The following is an 18,178-nucleotide window of genomic DNA, read 5'->3' on the forward strand; positions in this document are numbered from 1 at the left end:
GATGTATGTTTCATAGCTGCAGGAAGTAATTCTTCAAAACCTCAAGCCACAACTGGTAACTTTTCATCAAATGTTCCAACCAACAACTACTCACAGATGCCCATGAGTGTTAAATCAGCTGAACAACAGTTTGCTCTCTATGCATCTTTCATTGCATCTTATGAGAATTACATCAAAGGTAAAATAGTCGATCCCGCAACTTTGGATGAAGACTGATCAAATTGATGCTGATGATCTAGAAGAGATGGACCTGCAGTGGCAGATGGCTATGATAGTAAGACGGGTTAAAAGATTCATGAAGAAAACGGGTAGAAAGTTCATTGGAGAAAGACCAGTGTTTGATAACTCAAAGGTTAGATGTTATAACTGTCAACAGAATGGTCATTTTTCTAAGGAATGTACAAATGAGAGAGTCGAACGTAATCAGAACAGGTCTGCACAACAGAATGAGGGAGGTAGTGAGAATAGGGCTATGGTATCTAGACACAATGGTGGGTATAACTGGAATCTACAGGTTGAGGAAGTCTTCGAACAGGCAAATTTGGTGAACATCGAAACTGCAGGAAGTGAGAAAGAGACGGGAGAAAATCAAGCTTATATGGCAGAAGTGAATGATCAGCTCTCTGAGGTAAGTTCTGAACTTCATTGTATGCAATGTGAAAGTCTGTCTGAACAATTGAAAACAGTAACTGATCAGTTTGTTAGTTTGGACGCTCAATTTAAAACGTTAAAAGAAGATCATCATTACACTAAAACTAGAGAAAACAGTTACTCGGTAAAAATAAAAGCTAGTGAAAAATATATCAGAAGTCTTAAAGCCAGTCTAGCTGATAAAATACAAGTAATTGATCTTAGTTATGAAGTATTAGAGGAAAAAACCAAACTAATTGCTGAAAGGGATAAATAGATAGCTGATTACCAGGTAAAAGTGGTGGAATTAAACAGAAAAATTGAACAGTTTAGAAATTCCTCAGCAATGCTTGATCACATCGTAAGTGTTCAACGTTCCCCAGTTAACAAAGGGGGAATTGGATTTTCTGAAGTTCCAACACCATATAACCATAACTATACGTATGATCCTAGTAATCAGAAATCTGTTGATGTTGAGATTAGTCAGACAGTTCCTGTCAAAGTTTCGATTAAAGAACCTGAAGTTAGTAAAAGCGAAACGAGTAAGCCTGTTTCGAATGTTAAGATTTCTGTTCCTAGCTCTGTCTCATCAAATTCGGACAAGACATCCGAATCTAGTGAGATAAAAGAAGAGGTAGTGTTACTAAAACGTGGGGAGGAATATAAGCCAACTGAAAAGAACTCTCCCCTAAACCCGTTTGTCCCACCATATGTTAGACAAACGAATAGTAATACAACCTCAACATCTGAAACAACTGTTGAGACGAAAGTTGAACACATGAGTTGTTTCAGATGCAATCAAATGGGACACCTGATTGCTGATTGTCCTCTAAATCAGAGATTCAGAAGTATGAGGCCTCCGAAAACTGAGAATAAAACGAATAGTAATTACTATAATGGTAAGAATGCTAACTCACCAAAGTTCAGACACTGGACTAAACCAAGATTTCAAAGATATCAATCTCAGTTTTTCCCAGTTAACAACCAAATCTACCATCATAATTCTTGGAAGGCCTCATAGTCAATTCTCAAGAAGGTATCCTTACAGAAATCACTCTCAAACTGCCTTTGGGCAATCAAATTACGGGATGCCGTTTAACAATTTTAATCTCCTGGGTCCCCAGATTTTAATCTTTTCTTTAACTGTGCAGGAACAGTTGAACAGGATTGTAAACAATCTGTGGATTGTGGATAGTGGCTGTTCCCGGCACATGACTGGTAACAAGAATTTGTTACACGAATGGAAACCTGTTCAAGGAGGTAGGGTAAGTTTTGCTGGAGAGAGTGGTGGTAGAATTACTGGTATTGGAACTGTGACAAATGGTAAAATGAAGTTAGAGAAGGTGAATTTTGTTGAGGAGTTGAAGCATAATTTATTGAGCGTGTCTCAGATTTGTGACAAAGAGTACACAGTGCACTTTACTAAAAATGATGCAATTGTTCTGTATCCTGGTTTCAAGATACCAGAGGCATGGGTGGTGATGAAAGCTCCAAGAGAAAAGAACACGTATGTAATGGATATGAGGTCAACTGAGATGACAACAGAAGAGTCATGTCTTCTGTCAAAGGCAACTGAATCTGAGTCCGAGTTATGGCATCAAAGAATGGGACACATACATCTTCGAAAAATGAACTACATTGTCAAGAATGGGCTGGTGCTTGGTGTTCCCTTGAAAAATTTTAACTTTGAAGACCAATGCTTATCGTGCAAGAAGGGAAAGCAACACAAGGAACCTCATCTCTTCAAGAAGGTTAATTCAATAGTCAGTACCCTAGACTTACTTCACATGGATCTCTTCGGTACCGTGAGCGTAAAAAGTCTAGGTGGAACATCATATTGCTTGGTAATAACTGATGATTACTCTCGATACTCTTGGGTATACTTTCTGAAGGCAAAAGATGAGACGGTTCAGTTAGTAATTAACCTGATTTCCAAGGTTGAAAATATTGTGGGAAGAAAGGTTAAGTACATCAGGAGTGATAATGGGACAGAGTTCAAGAACTACCAGATGGAGATGTTCTGCTTACAGAAAGGGATAGACCACCAGTATAGTGCCCCGTATACTCCGCAACAAAATGGAGTGGCTGAGAGGAAGAACAGGACGCTAATTGAAGGAGCCAGAACTATGCTGGCTGATGCTAAACTTCCCGTGGTGTTCTGGGCTGAAGCTGTTGCCACAGCTTGTTATATCCTTAATCGTGTTTTAACTGTTAAAAGATTGAATAAAACTTGTTATGAACTTATGCATGGTCGAAAGCCAAACTTGAATGGTCTCGAACCATTCTGGTCCCCATGTACGATATTAAAGACAAACTCTAAATTTGGTGAGAAAGCCGACGAAGGTATTTTAGTCGGATATGTTGTTGGGACACCCAACAGAAGACTCTTTAATTTATCGAACAGCAAGGTTGAAGTGGTATGTAACACCGACATCACGAGTTACAAACCACCAAAGCCTAGCACGGGACCCGCTGAAGCTTTTGACTATGATAAACTGTTCAAATCCTTTAATATGCCTTACTTGGATTTTGCAGAAGTTGATGAGAAAATTGCTTCACAGGTTCTGTATGATGAGGAAGAAAATATTGTGCAACGTCCGCGATACGATGAGTGTCATCCTTCCTCGTCAAGAACCGCTGATATTCCTGCTGCCTCTACTGAGGAAGAATTCTACAATCCTTTTCACTCTCAACATCAATCACCCATTGATGAACTCTCTTCGAACTTGGAAAACAATCTGGAAGTCAGTACGGTTCCGACTTCTGGAGTTCACAAAAATCATCCTTTGGAGAACATGATAGGTGATCTGTCTGATGGTGTACAAACAAGACGGAGCTTGAATGAGCACACTTGTGTTTATGCAAGCATTAAAGAAACGGGTATCATTAATGAATGCTTATACACCTGCTTCATCAGCCAGATTGAACCAAAGAACTATCAAATGGCTCTAAAGGACAGCTCGTGGGTCGAAGCCATGCAAGAAGAGTTAGCCTAGTTTGAGAAGATGGAAGTTTGGAAATTAGTTGCAAAACCGAAGAATGGGCATGCTATTGGCACCAAATGGGTTTTCAAATGTAAGAGAGATGAGAAAGGGATAATCATAAGGAACAAGGCGAGGCTGGTAGTAAAAGGGTTCAATCAGCAAGAAGGAATCGACTACAATGAAGTGTTTGCTCCTGTGGCAAGATTGGAAGTGATTCGACTATTTTTGGCATTTGCTGCACACAATGAAATGAATGTGTTCCAATTAGACGTGAAAAGTGCTTTTCTTAATGGTAAAGTCGATGAAGTAGTATACGTTGAACAGCCTCCGGGTTTTCCTGACCCTGACTTTCCTGATCATGTGTACAAGTCGAGTAAAGCGCTATATGGACTACATCAGGCCCCTCGTGCCTGGTACGCAACCTTATCAGATTACTTACTTGAGAATGGGTTCGAAAGAGGAAAGATCGACAGCACGCTGTTTGTCAAGAGAAAGGGGGGAGATTTTCTACTTGTGCAAGTCTATGTGGACGACATCATTTTTGCTGCATCAAGAGTCGCCATGTGTCAGGAGTTTGAAGGAGTCATGAAAAAGAGGTTTGAAATGAGTGCCATGGGTGAATTAACTTTCTTTTTAGGATTGCAAGTTGATCAGAAGAAAGATGGGATGTTCATCCATCAAACAAAATATGTCCAAGACGTACTCAAACGCTTCAAGATGGAGGACAGCACTCCATTTGATACTCCAGTTTGTGTCAACCACAAACTGGGTGCTGTTTCGGACAGTGATGACGACGTGGACCCCACCCAATATCGAGCCTCATAGGTTCTTTAATGTATTTAACTGCATCTAGACCTGATATTATGTTTGCATTTTGTCTCTGTGTTCGATTTCAGGCAAGCCATAAGGAATCTCACATGAAGGGAGTGAAGAGAATACTGCGGTATCTCAAAGGAAAGCCTAAGCTAGGATTGTGGTACACGAAAGGGGGAGACTTGGATTTGGTCGCTTACACAGATTCTGACTATTGAGGTTGCAATCAGAATAGGAAGTCAACAACCGGTGGATTTCAGTTTCTGGGAGGAAGATTGGTTTCGTGGCAGTGCAAGAAGCAGACCTCTGTAGCCATTTCCACCTGCGAAGCAGAATACATGGCAACATCAAACTGATGCTCCCAGGTTCTTTGGATACAACAGCAATTGCGCGATTACGATCTGAATTTTACTCAAACTTCTATTTGCATTGATAACACTGCTGCAATCTCAGTAACTAACAATCCCGTAAAACATAGCAAAACTAAACACATTGACATTCGTCATCATTTTATACGGGATTGTGCTGAGAAGAAAGTAATAGTGCTAGAAAAGGTTGATTCGTTAGATAATTTCGCCGATCTTTTTACTAAAGCGTTTGACTGAGCTCATTTTCAAAACCTTGTTGAGCTTAATGGGTTGATCAATCCCGAGTAACCGTGTTTTTCGTTTTTCCTTAAAAAAAATGTCACTATCGCTTAGAATTATGTCGGTTGCTTCAGTTTGAAGGACATATCTTCGTATGTGTTTGGTCCTCACTTCTACCAGTAGATTATGAGGATAGCCATTAACCAGATGACTGAAAGTGACTGGGGCGGTTTATGATGTGTTTTTATTCTTTCGCTGAAAAATAGTCATTCATACTTAGTTAAAAGGACGCATATTCGTATGTGGTCGGTCCAGCTGATCCATTGGATCTTCAGGATAGCCGTTTACCTGATGACTTTGACTTGATCGGGGCGATAGAATGTAAATTTTTTTTAGGGAGATGATATAATTTTTCAAGTCTATAACTCTGTAAGAAGTTTCATTACTATGTTTAAAAGAAAATTGATCCAACCTTGGAAAGTGACAGACAAACTAATTCTGTGTGCTTAACTAGTGAAGTTATTAGGCCTAAAAGACTCTAGAACAGTCATTGTATTTTATGGTAGCTTATTATGGTGCGTAAAAGTAGAAGTGATACTAACTAAATCTTCTCGATTTAAAGGGAAGACCCATTCAGAGTTGTGTATGTCTCCATATACGTCTTTCCGAATGATAGGCAGAAAAGCGATTACCTAGTCATACACGAGCCCGTGAGTGTTTTGATTTCCGAAAAGATAGTGTGTCAAGTACCTGCAGTGATCCAGATTCGGGACTTGCAGTAGTCTACTGTTTGAAGCTATGTAAATCTTTATTATTTAAAAAAAAATGATGCTAAGCCTTCTGAAACCTATTATGTTATACTTATCAATCAAGAGGCAAGAAAGAGAGCGGGAAGAAGACTCTAAATATCAAGTTGTACTTACTGTTTAATCAGACACTACAGGTCGAGGTCAACTCGGGGTGACTCGGGGAAAGTCAAATAAGCTTTGAAAATAGATGGGAGGCATCACAATCTCTGATGTGTTGTCCGTTTAAATTTTGAGCTTAATTGTACCTAATCCGTATCACAGAAGCGATGAAAACCATACTAAGTTATTTACCTGCTTACAACCTGTTTCTTTATGTCATAATACCGCTGAACATGGATCTATGTGACAGCCATCTAATTAGTATGATTCCTGTTCGGATCTTTTCTAAAACATGCTGGTCCCCGACAAGACTGAAATTTGATCCCGTGTACTTAATTACTAAAATTTTCATGTATATTTCGTTTTATGTTTCAAAGCTTGGTTACTTGGTCTCTGATCGTAACATTTAAATATTTAAAGGAAGTTTTTAAAAGACAATTGCATAATGTTCAAATTTATAAGGGACTGTTGTGTAAATTTTAATACTAAGCGAAGCTATTGAAGAGGCGAAATTGTTAACAGGCGAAGTTAAAGGGTAAGCGAAGTTAACCCTAACTTCGCCTGTATAATTTAAACCCTATATAAAGAGGGTTACTGGTCAAACACTTTTCACTTTTCATAAAACCCAGCGACGTTATCGGCGAACTTATCATATTAAACCCTCGGCGAAGTTACCTCTCGAATCAAACATTGTTATTTTTCTCAATTTCAATCCGTATTAAAGGTGTGTAGGGTAGGGATGACTTATAATTCGTGTCAATCATGTTAATCAGATGTCGTTTTGGTCCAATTTGGGACCTCGTTCATGCAAACCATTACACACCCACTTTTCAAACTCTTTTTGACGTGTTCGTAACCAATTTGATCGTCTAGATCTCTTTTGTAACATGTTTTTATTGTCCACAATCACCAAATTCACCAAACAACCTCGTCTGGCCTTCTGAACATTCGCCGTTTCAGTTCAGGCGAAGTTAGGTTTAGGCGAAGTTGTTCTTAACTTCGCCTTAGACTTAACTTCGCCTGCTGCTTTAATCTTTAACTAATCAGGGGCGAAGTTGTTCAAGGGGCGAAGTTATGGTTAGGCGAAGTTATCATTAACTTCGCCATATACCTAACTTCGCCTGGTTCTTTATATTATTTAAAAGCTTATCTGTTATCAGGCGAAGTTATAGTAAAGGCAAAGTTGTTTTCAACTTCGCCCTTTCCCTAATTTCGCCTGTACACCAGAAGCTATCATAACTTCGCTCATGGTAATAGGCGAAGTTGTGATCTGCTTTGACAATTTTCTAACTTAGAACGGTTGTTATGCAGATATGGCAGCTGTAGCAGGAGCCGGTGGTGCTGGTGGTGACGAAGGTGGTGATAACAACCGTCAATTCTTTCCGGGTCACAATATATACATCACGCTGGACCCGGATGCTAGCGGTGTTGATGATTATCGCGAGATCATCTCTTTCCTTATTCGCTCGCGTATCTTCCATGCTATTACTACAACTCTGCCCATTTCTCTGCCGAACATTGAAGACTTCTGGCAAACGGTAGAATATGATTATAGAGTTGAGCCTCCGGACATGCGCGCCACAGTTAACAATCAGGTGGTGCAATTCTCATCAGAACAGATAAGGGTCGCCTTGCAGTTCGGGACTGAAACTAGAGATGATCCTACAGACTTTACTGCTCCATTCAGAGATGGTGCATTTTTACGAATGGGCTATTCCGGTCCATTGGGTGACACTCAGAGGCGTAAGGGATTTTTGTTGGATCAATGGCGTTTTCTCATGCATGTGATGATCGTGTGCATGTCGGGTCGTAAGGCTGGTACGGACGGGATGGGTGCGACGATGAAATCGGCAATGACAGCACTGACTTACAACAAGCCTTACAGCTTCAGTCAGATGGTGTTTTATGAAATAGACCGTCAGAGATGTGCGATAGCTCGTGAAAGATTCTTGATGTATCCAAGATTCTTACAAATGATCTTGAATCATGTGGCTCCTACGCTACCTCAGCGCCGTCCCATTCGATATGTAGAGAGTGTCAGTAAGAGGATATTCGCACAATGCAGGTCGTCGAGTGCTCGAAGTAAACTAGAGCTTCGTCCTCGGCATACTCCGTTATTTGGGTATTTGATAAACCCGGCGTATGTTGCTCCTTGTGGAGACGAGTTTCGGGATCTGGCACCGCAACAGGCAGTTGTTTCTCAACCACCACCTGTGGTACAGCAAGCATTGCCTGCTGCTCCGGTTGTGGCACCGAAGGAACAGGTAGACCTTAAAGCTACTTTTGGTGGCCAAGGGTTCTTTGATATGGAGCGAGTTGATCCTGAGGCAAAGATTCAGGTCTCAGTGGCGGAGGTTTCTGGTGTTGTTGTGTCGTTGGTAGCTACGTCTGTAGCTGATTCTGAAAGAACCGACTCTGACTCCTCAGCTGATGATATTGCTGAAGCAAGACAGATTCTGGTCGCCCAAGAAAGAATTCATGGAAAAAGAAAGAAAGACACAGATGACAGTGAATCGGACTTTGAGGAGGAGTTAGATCGGTTGATTCGTCGATCGAAAAGGGTCAGAACGGGTGAAGGCTCGGGAGCTGGTGAAAGCTCGAGGGTGGTTCATTTCTCTCCACCCGCCTTATCTGGTATGACTATGGTCCCTGCTTTGATGACTGTGACAGGACCAATCACCTCGGGTGTTCCCGTGATATCTACATCATCTTCCTTTGGCATTCCACCCACTACTTTTCAGATTTCGGCTCCAGAAATTGTTTCCTTGCCACCTCCTACTCTTACTCCATCGGAGATTGTGGCAAGATTTGTTGAGTCGACTTTGGTTGCCATCGCGGGTTTATCTGTTACAATACCACCCGCGGTTACTTTTCAGCCTGTTTCCGATGTTCCGGCTACCTTGGGAATCCCTCCACCGTATGCTCAAGACATTTCTCATATGAGATTTGATTTTGATGCAACTTTATCTGACTCAGACAGGATAGCAGCTCTTGAAAGGGTTGTGGCAGAACAATCAAGAATCAACCTGATCCAGACTCATGCCATTCAGCGCCTTGTTGCAGAAAATCAGATTCAGTCGTCTCTCCTAGTTGAGCACGGTAAACTTTTTGATGCTTTAAAACAGTTCTTAGCATCTCACGGGGAGACGAGCTGCAAGGGCGATGAGTTGAGGACGAAGAAGAGTAATGATAGAGACGATGATCCCAATGCATCGAAAGGTGCAGGTGGTGAGTTGCCAAGAACTGAACAAACTCTTGGGACTTCCACATCTCAGGGGGAGTCAACTGGTGCAACAGGTGGATCAGGGGGTGATGATGTGGTGGTAGTGGATGACGAGGAGATGTTGGATGACGATATTGTAGGTGACGACGATGTGTTACCGGTTGAAGAGATTGAGAAGATAGGAGCCGAGATTGTGATTGACAGTGAGATTGAAGAGGGAGAGATTGTGGAGGATAATGTAGAACATGAAATTCCAGATGTTGATAAGTCAAATGTGGGTCAAGATATGGGAAGTGATGAGACTGAATGGGAAGAGCAGCCGAGATGGAAAGAAGGCTACGCTCAATGGTTCGTAAAGACAAAGAAGCCAGCGGTTCCAACTATGTTTAAAAAGAGTTATAATATCAAAGGGTATGCTGAATCAAAGAAGGGGATTATATGCTGGTTGTATGATGAGCAGTTGAGGCTATTTGTGATTAAACGTTACGATGGGATTCAGTACTTCAAGAGGTTGTTGAGATCATTGAATACCTTGCCTGAGTGTGCGGTGAAGGATTTGGCCAAGTTGGGGTTGATAAACAGGAGTGATGATAATATGGCTAGGATTATTGGGAAGATCGTGTGGAAAGAAAGTATAAAAGAGAAAAAGTTCGAGTTGTTAAAGCCACAGAAAGGGAAGCTTGTTGAAGATAAAGACAGAGGAATGAGAGCTGATGGCAAACCTTGGATGGTAATGAAGTATAAGCCTATCCGGTGTTTAAAAGAAGTGCCGATGAAACAAATGCCCAAGGATGTCTTAAAGAATCTGAAATGGTGGTACGTCGATAGTCAGACAGCTGAAGCGGTTATGGAGGATGAAGATGAACAAGAGGTGCTGAGAGTGTATGATCCTATGCACTTGGTAAATTTGTCTCAAGCTGACTTGCAGGTACTAGACGAGAAAAAGATATTCTATATTCCTGCATGGAAAGATGAAGCCAAGAAATATCAGAGAGTAGTTTCCGTTTGTGTCAGAGAAGGCGTTCATGCTTGAAGACGAGTGACTCGAGATTTTTGGGATTACAAGACAAGTGATTGAAGATAGAGATATGAAGCTACTGCCAAGGGGGAGTCTGTTGGTGCATTATGGCAGTAGTTCAGTATCTAGTGTCTGTAATCATGATAGTTTGTTTTGTTTTGGTCTGTATAGGATGTCTCACAAGTTCGCCTAATATAAGCGAACTTGTGGACAAGCGAAGTTATTGACAACTTTGCCTAGTCTGTTAGGCGAAGTTGTCGAAGTCTTTATAAGCCTTGGCTACGGCTTGTTTTAGAAGAGAATTCTAGTACGTGTAATTGTGATTGAACATCACGTGTTAAAGGGTTGCAATACAACGTGTCTTTTGAGTATTGTAACGTGTATTTGTGCTTGGTTTCAACGTATATCACATCTAACGCTCGTATCGTCTTACGTAGGGATTCCGCACCTACGTAGTACGAGATACTTCCGTGTTGATCCGGCTGGGAACCTACAGGAGGTTATCATCATCATCCATCATCATCACATCATCAACATCACCATAATTCATCATCATTAAAAAGGGAGGTTCATCCACATTTGGTTAGATTGTTCTAGTTTAATCATGTGTTTGTTATCATCTTCTCTTTTTATGTTCATAACAATACTCATTATGAGCTAAACTCCAAATACCATTTATATTTATGAAGAAGCTTTGTTTTACTTGATGATTGTTAGGACTGATATTTTCTCTGCTGAGGATCTATTATCCTTGAAGATTTGTCTGGATCCGTATCCTCCCGAAGAGTTCCAGAACCATGTAGACGATCAAGGATCCTCACATGTTAGTATTGTTAACAATTGTTTCGTATGTGTAGGGTAATGTTCAACAGAAGCAACGGCTATGTGACCTGGTCCATCTTAAATATCGTGACTTGGAAGCTACCAGCACGTGGTCAATGGACGTTGGAAGACTAGTGGGATAGTGGCGAATAGATAGGACATGTTGTTGTATTTATTTTTTATATATACCGAGATAAGATCGATTAGAAAAACACATTGTATGACACACACTCAGAGCAGAACTCACTATTCTCTCTCTACACGTTAGCAATTATTGTAACATCGATCTAGTCTCCACAACACTTGTAACCCATTTTTTGATATTAATAAACCAGTGATCGATGAGTTGTCATCACCCGGGGTTTTTTTCTTTTGATCTGAACAAGGTCAAAAGGTTTTTCCTCGCAACAAATCACCGTGTTCACTCCATTTTCATTCATATAATCTTTATTATTAGCATAGCACTATACCTCACTTTAACAGATTTGGATACATTATCCTTAGCAGATTTTTGTCCAAAACAATTTGGTGCCCACCGTGGGGCGATTGGTGCTATAATCCATATTATTCCCATCATTTTCAACCTTTTTCATACCCATATTACTATCAATGGTGTAACATTTTTCCTTTTCGGTTAATGTTTGTATTTGTTTTTGTATCAAAACCTGACCTGATTGTAATTCGAAAATATAAAATATTGGACTTTTATGTTTCATAATTATCTCACACTTGTTGGTTTTCGAAAACTCTTTCTTGCGGCCTTTAAAACGCTTAAAACGCCTCAAATACGCTCTGAATCGACCCGAAACAACCCACGGACCAAACAAGACCAGCCCCCCCCCCTTGAAGGAGCCGCGCCGCGTGGCCAAGGGAGGCAAAACCGGTCGCGCGCCGCCACGGGCCACCTGCACACATATTTCGGATTTTGGCTATTTTGTTTATATTGTTTGACTTGTTTACACCTTTTTAACACATGAAAGTCTTGATATTAAACATAGAAAACATCTTTGACTACTTCCCTATATAAACAACCTCACCCTCTTCATTTCTCCTTGCTCATTTCATCTTCTTTCTCTCTCAAACTAAAAACATCATCTCTAACGTTCAAGGTTCATATTAATCAAGCAACAACCTTCTTTAATTTTTGTTTTGTTACTTATTAATTCATATCTTGTGGTACAACATATATATAATACACACCCCTTGTTTCCTTCGGCTTTCATATTCTTCGGGAGGTGATATGCTACAAGGCAAGGCTTCATGGAGGACTCTTTGTAGTTCTTGATTATACTATTTTCCTTTAATGCTTTACTAGTCTTGTTTATATTGTAAGTAGTTTAGTTTCTAATTCATGTTTAAAGAGTTTCATGGTATTGGGTATGAAGTCACTAGTCTCGGTTTTATCCCGAGATTAGACCCGAATCAAGACCGAACCAAGACCAAACTCTTGTTTACTAATTTTTGTATCAAATAGTTTTGTTTACTAGTTTTGTTTGAAATAGTTAAATAAACATGTTTATGTAAGATTGGAATATTATAACTTCTAAAATCATTTTTATAGTTCTATGGTATTTGGGTATGTGGCAACCATCCTCGATATCATTTCGAGTCAAGGACCGAACCAAAACCGAACTAAACCAAGTTCACTTGCTTAAGACACACAAGTGTGTTCTTGGCTACCGAAACTCATATTTTCTTCAAGAATGTATTTCAAACTAACTTTTTATCAACATACTTGGTGTGTCGGAATCCAACTTGATCTTATAACAAGTTTGGACCGGTGAAACCAAATACTCACTTAACGGACGTTAAAGTTCTCCACAATAGAACTATATACTTGGTTAAGTCTTTTGATTTTATTGAGATATCTCAAAACATTTTGGAAAGTTAACTTTGAGTTTAGTTAATTATCTAGACCCAAATTAACAAATCCGAACACTCGATTAAAACCTTGTTTTGGTATTCATATACCCAAGGGTCTTGCAATAGTGCATTTTAACCCACATAAGTTACTTAAGATAGGTTGAGTAATAATTATGAATGAAATACCAAGACCCAGTTTCGAGTAAACTTACTTTTTAGAACATGTCTTTAATTTCCCAAATATTTACATTTTTAAACCATAAACTTCATTTATTTACTTTACTTGTCATATTTTACTTTAAACCCTTTCAAGACTACCTACTAACTTAAGACCCGTTTAATCTAGGTCTTGCTCGTTAACCCGATTTCCGTTTATTCACGAATCAATCTTTCAAGTTACTTAGTTAATGTGAGTACATTTCATCCCCCATTTTGACTTTTATATTTTGGGGGTAACATGCATACTTATTCAAAACAAGAATGATTTATTATACACATTTCTCAAACCACAAACTTTAGGGTGTATGATACTTAGAATACTTGCTCTTTTGTGTGTGATATGTCTCATATGCTTTACGTGCACGAGTGTTTATTTTTATGTTGTTGTTGAGCCTCATTAAGTATGATCATACGCTCTCATAACTACTTAGCCTTGTGCTTGTAGAATAGGGTCTCATTATCCAAGTATGTCGGTTGTTACCAATTAGAAAGGATCCTCATTTACATATGTTTTATATACCACGACCGATGCTTTTATTTATAGTCTCTTATACGTTTGTGGATTTCGCTCATATTATATATACTCAAACTATAAAATTTCTCACCAACGTACGTGTTGACAAATATTATTTTATGCATTGTTACAGGTTTGATTACTACTTGAGTTGGAGTTGGAAGACGTCATTCTATTTTGATACCGCTAGGTCATTAGAAGAATGATCAATATTTATTTCTTATATTTTGGTGTTTATTTGTATGAACAATATGTGTTACTTTGGTGATTGAATAAAATTAATGAGTTGATTAAATATTGTCACTTTAATAGTGTCTTGTGTTCTTGGGCAATCCGTTACACCCCGGTATGTTCCGCCGCCTTTGGTCGGGGTGTTACAAATGGCCTCTCAATCAACCTCTGCTTCGTCAACTATGCCATCTACGGTTCCTCTCTCATCAAGGACGTTGCCACCGATGCCTCCGCCAATCACGGGAGCACCAAGGGTTGCTGCTGCTGGAAGCAAGACGCAATTACCAGTCTTCCAGAGCTCGAAAACCGCTGCTGCTGCGCCGGTGGTTAATGCTAACAATGATGTTTCATCTATGTTTTCGCAGGTTAAAGCATATATGGAGCAGCAGAACAAGACCAACCAGAGGATCCTTCGTGAGATAGAAGATCTCAAGAAGACTAAGAGGCTAGCGGAGGATCACACTCCCCTGATACCCAGGATGCTGGATTTCACCAGTCCAGGATCCATGGCTCAGTTCACTCAAGGATCATCTATCTTTCAACAAGGGTCCGTGGGTTAACAAACTCAAGGATCTTCTTACTTCCAGCAAGGATCATCTATCCTTCAACAAGGGTCCAGGGGTCAGCGTACTCAAGGATCCTCATACTTCCAGCAAGGATCATATATCCTTCAACAAGGGTCCATGGGTCAGCAAACTCAAGGATCCTCACACCTCCGATAAGGATCACCCATCCTTCAACGAGGGTCATCTGGATTATATCTTCAAGGATCCAATAATTCCCAACCTCAAGGATCCTTCTATCAGAATCAAAGATCCTCAGGAGTCCAATATCAACGATCCTCCGAAGTCCATGAAGGAGATTTCATTCCCATGCAGACTATCGCGTCGGGTGGTCCAACTCCTATCGCTGACTCTTCTCATCCCAGATACTCATCCGAGATGCCAACCTTCGCCCAGCAAAGAGGTAATTTGTATGATCCTTTATCCTTAGATGCTAACCGTGGTTCCATGCAGGATGCAGGTATCAACCAAGCTATGGCCAAGGAGCTATAGAAGCTCAAGGATATGATATCAAGTGTTCCCGGGGTGATACGACCAATCCCCGAGATACCTGAGGGAAGCCACAAATTATCCAGATTTGCTCCGCCTATCTGTGATGCTGAAATCTCGAAGCGATTCCAAACCCCCAACATGAAGACTTATGATGGAACCACTTGTTTTGGATAGAAATCTGCAAAGGATAATGTATCCAAATTCGTTTAGTGAGGATTAGTGCTAAGGCGATAAAAACAAGTATGTATCGATTACAAACGCAAAAAAAGGATTTGTTACGAGGAAAAGCCCTTGATTTGGTTCGGATCGCCGGCACAAAAACCCCGGGTGATTGTAACACCCCGACCGAAGGCGGATTATACATCGGGGCGCCACATATTGTTTCATTACTCGTGACACTATTGGGTGTCAATATTTAATAAATACATTCATTCGCGCACGCGCAAAGTAAACAAGATAACATAAATCATCATAAATCAATATATTATAAATCATAATATTCGAACAGCAATAACTTGTCTTGATACATTTTAATCTAGGTCCAAAATAAAGAAAACTTCCTACGTGTCCTCAAGCTCCAAAACAGCTACCGCAAACCTGAACATGTGTTAAAATAAACGTCAAACACTTGCGTGTTGGTGAGAAATCAAGTTTAATACAATACATAGATAACCATAAATCTGCGCGCAACACGTGTATGTCTGGTGTTTAACAAGGGTGTAATCAGATTGTGATCAAGCCTAAATAGATCATAGCTCATAGTTCATAGTTCAATCCGTGCTCCCAAATGAGCACAAAAACAAGAAAACATCTGTGCAAGTGTAAACAAAGAAAACCGTAAACGATAGGTCTCCCGTGTTCATCTAATGGATCCATGAAAACTTCGGAATATGCCGAACAAAGCGGTTAATGATACACACATACAAATAAACAGCCAAGTAAACGTCCTCAACACATGGGATACTGCGCGACTAAAGTTTATAAACAAGTTTAAGACTCAAGTTTGTACGAACACATGAACATCCCAAAACATTAAAAATAAAAAGGGATTAGGTACGAGATTACTCACTTGATAAACGATGCGGTGTAAGATAAAGCAAGAACCAACTTTAAACAAGCACAAGTTAACCTATAATTAAAGATTATCGTTATAATGATTTGTTTTAAGTCTTGAATATAAGTTAGCATAATTAATAAGTAAATTATTATATATAATATATATTACCGGAAAAGCAGGGCAGAACAGGGAGGAAGACGGAGGCAGAGAGGAAGACGGCAGAGAGAGCAAGGAGGAGGTTAAATTAAGTGTTTGTGTGTGATGTGTTAGGAAAAATAATATTATTATTTATAGAGAAACCCTAGGGAACACAATCCCTAGAAAAAGGGGAAAAGATCTCAAAAAGCAAAAGATTCCAAAAGCAAAAGATATGGCAGCTGCAGGGGACAAGAGAAAGCTGACAGGGAACAGTAACAGGCATGGGCGGGTCAGATAAAGGTACTGGTCAAGCATGGAAAAAGCAGATCTCCAAAGATAATGTCAGTTACTTTTTCTGTCAACCAATGGGGTTGGTGCGCATGCTGCGCCAAAAGTGGCTTTTCAGACATAAAGCAGATTAGGTCAACAGCACAAAAGATAAGACAACACAAACGGCTAGATTAAACAGAAGAAAACTCAAAGGGTTTAGCGCGAGAAGGCTCGAGCGCGAAGGCAGACACAGAAGGTCAAGAGAGCGCGAGCGCGAAGGCAGACAGAACCAACCTTAACGCGTCGCGGAAAGAACTACATTTTTAAGCGCGCCGCGGGGAAGAATCACATTTCTTAGCGCGCCGCGGGAGGAACTACAATTCCTAGCGCGCCGCGGGAAGAACTATAATTCTTCGCGCGTCGAGGGATGAACTACAAATCCTTAGCGCGTCGCGGGAAGAACTACCGTTCTTAGCGCGCTGCGAGAAGAGTTCGTCTCGCGTATCGCTGTAACAGGTGGTCTTCAAGCAGGATTCCTTGTAAGGGGTCTGGCGCGTGGAGCTGCGCAGACAACCTTAGGCGGGAAGGAACAAAGGACAAGCAAAGAGTTAGAAGAAAAAGAGGGAAACAAGGCGTAAGGGCGGGACGGCGACAAGAGGGAAAAGAAGGCGGAAAGAGAGAAGGAGAGGGACGGGACGGCGGAAAGAAAGAGAGAGAAAGAGGCGGGAAGGAAAATATATTATTATTATTAAAAATAAAGTATAAGTATAAATAAATATTAAATCATAAAAGAAAGAGATCGGGTCAGAGAAACGGGTACCTGGGTCGGGTCGGATCGGGGCAGATGTCACAGTCTCCCCTACTTCAAGAAATTTCGTCCCGAAATTTATCTCGAAGTAGGTTGCGCAGAGAACAGGTGCGGGTACTTGATCTTCATTTGATCTTCCCTTTCCCATGTAAACTCGGCTCCGCGCTTGGACTCCCAGCGAACTTTCACGATAGGGATACGACTGCGCTTGGTTTGCTTAACCTCGCGATCCATAATCTCAACAGGCTTCTCAACGAAATGCATAGATTCATCAACTTGAATTCATCAAGTGGAATGTGAAGGTTCTCGTCAGCTAAACACTTCTTGAGATTGGATACATGGAACGTTGGATGCACATTACTGAGCGCGGGCGGCAGGTCAAGTCTGTAGGCAACTTTTCCCACACGCGCGAGAATCTTAAATGGTCCAACATATCGAGGAGCAAGCTTACCTTTCTTCCCAAAGCGGACAACACCCTTCCAGGGCGACACTTTGAGGAGAACAAGATCACCAACTTGAAATTCGAGAGGCTTCCGCCTACGATCTGCGTAACTCTTCTGTCGGCTTCTGGCAGTCAGCAGATGATCACGGATCTTGGCGATTTTATCGGTTGTCTCTTGAACAAGTTCGGGTCCTGTGATTTGAGCTTCACCCACTTCGCTCCAACAAATCGGGGAGCGGCACTTACGACCGTAAAGTGCTTCAAATGGGGCCATACCGATACTGGAATGATAGCTGTTATTATAAGAGAACTCAATCAAAGGCAGGTGTGAATCCCAATTACCTCCAAAATCAAGAACACAAGATCGGAGCATATCCTCAAGAGTTTGAATAGTTCGCTCAGACTGACCGTCAGTCTGAGGATGATATGCCGTACTCATGTCCAAGCGAGTTCCTAGCGCAGATTGGAGAGATTTCCAAAAGCGAGATATAAAACGGCCATCGCGATCGGATATGATGCTCAAAGGAGTACCATGGCGGCAGACAATTTCCTTGACATAAAGCTGCGCGAGTTGCTCAACACGGTAGTTTTCACGA

This window comes from Bidens hawaiensis, unplaced genomic scaffold, assembly GCF_021521415.1.
Source record: "Bidens hawaiensis isolate Kalapana, Puna unplaced genomic scaffold, B.hawaiensis_p1.1 tig00011233_1, whole genome shotgun sequence".
NCBI lineage: Eukaryota > Viridiplantae > Streptophyta > Magnoliopsida > Asterales > Asteraceae > Bidens > Bidens hawaiensis.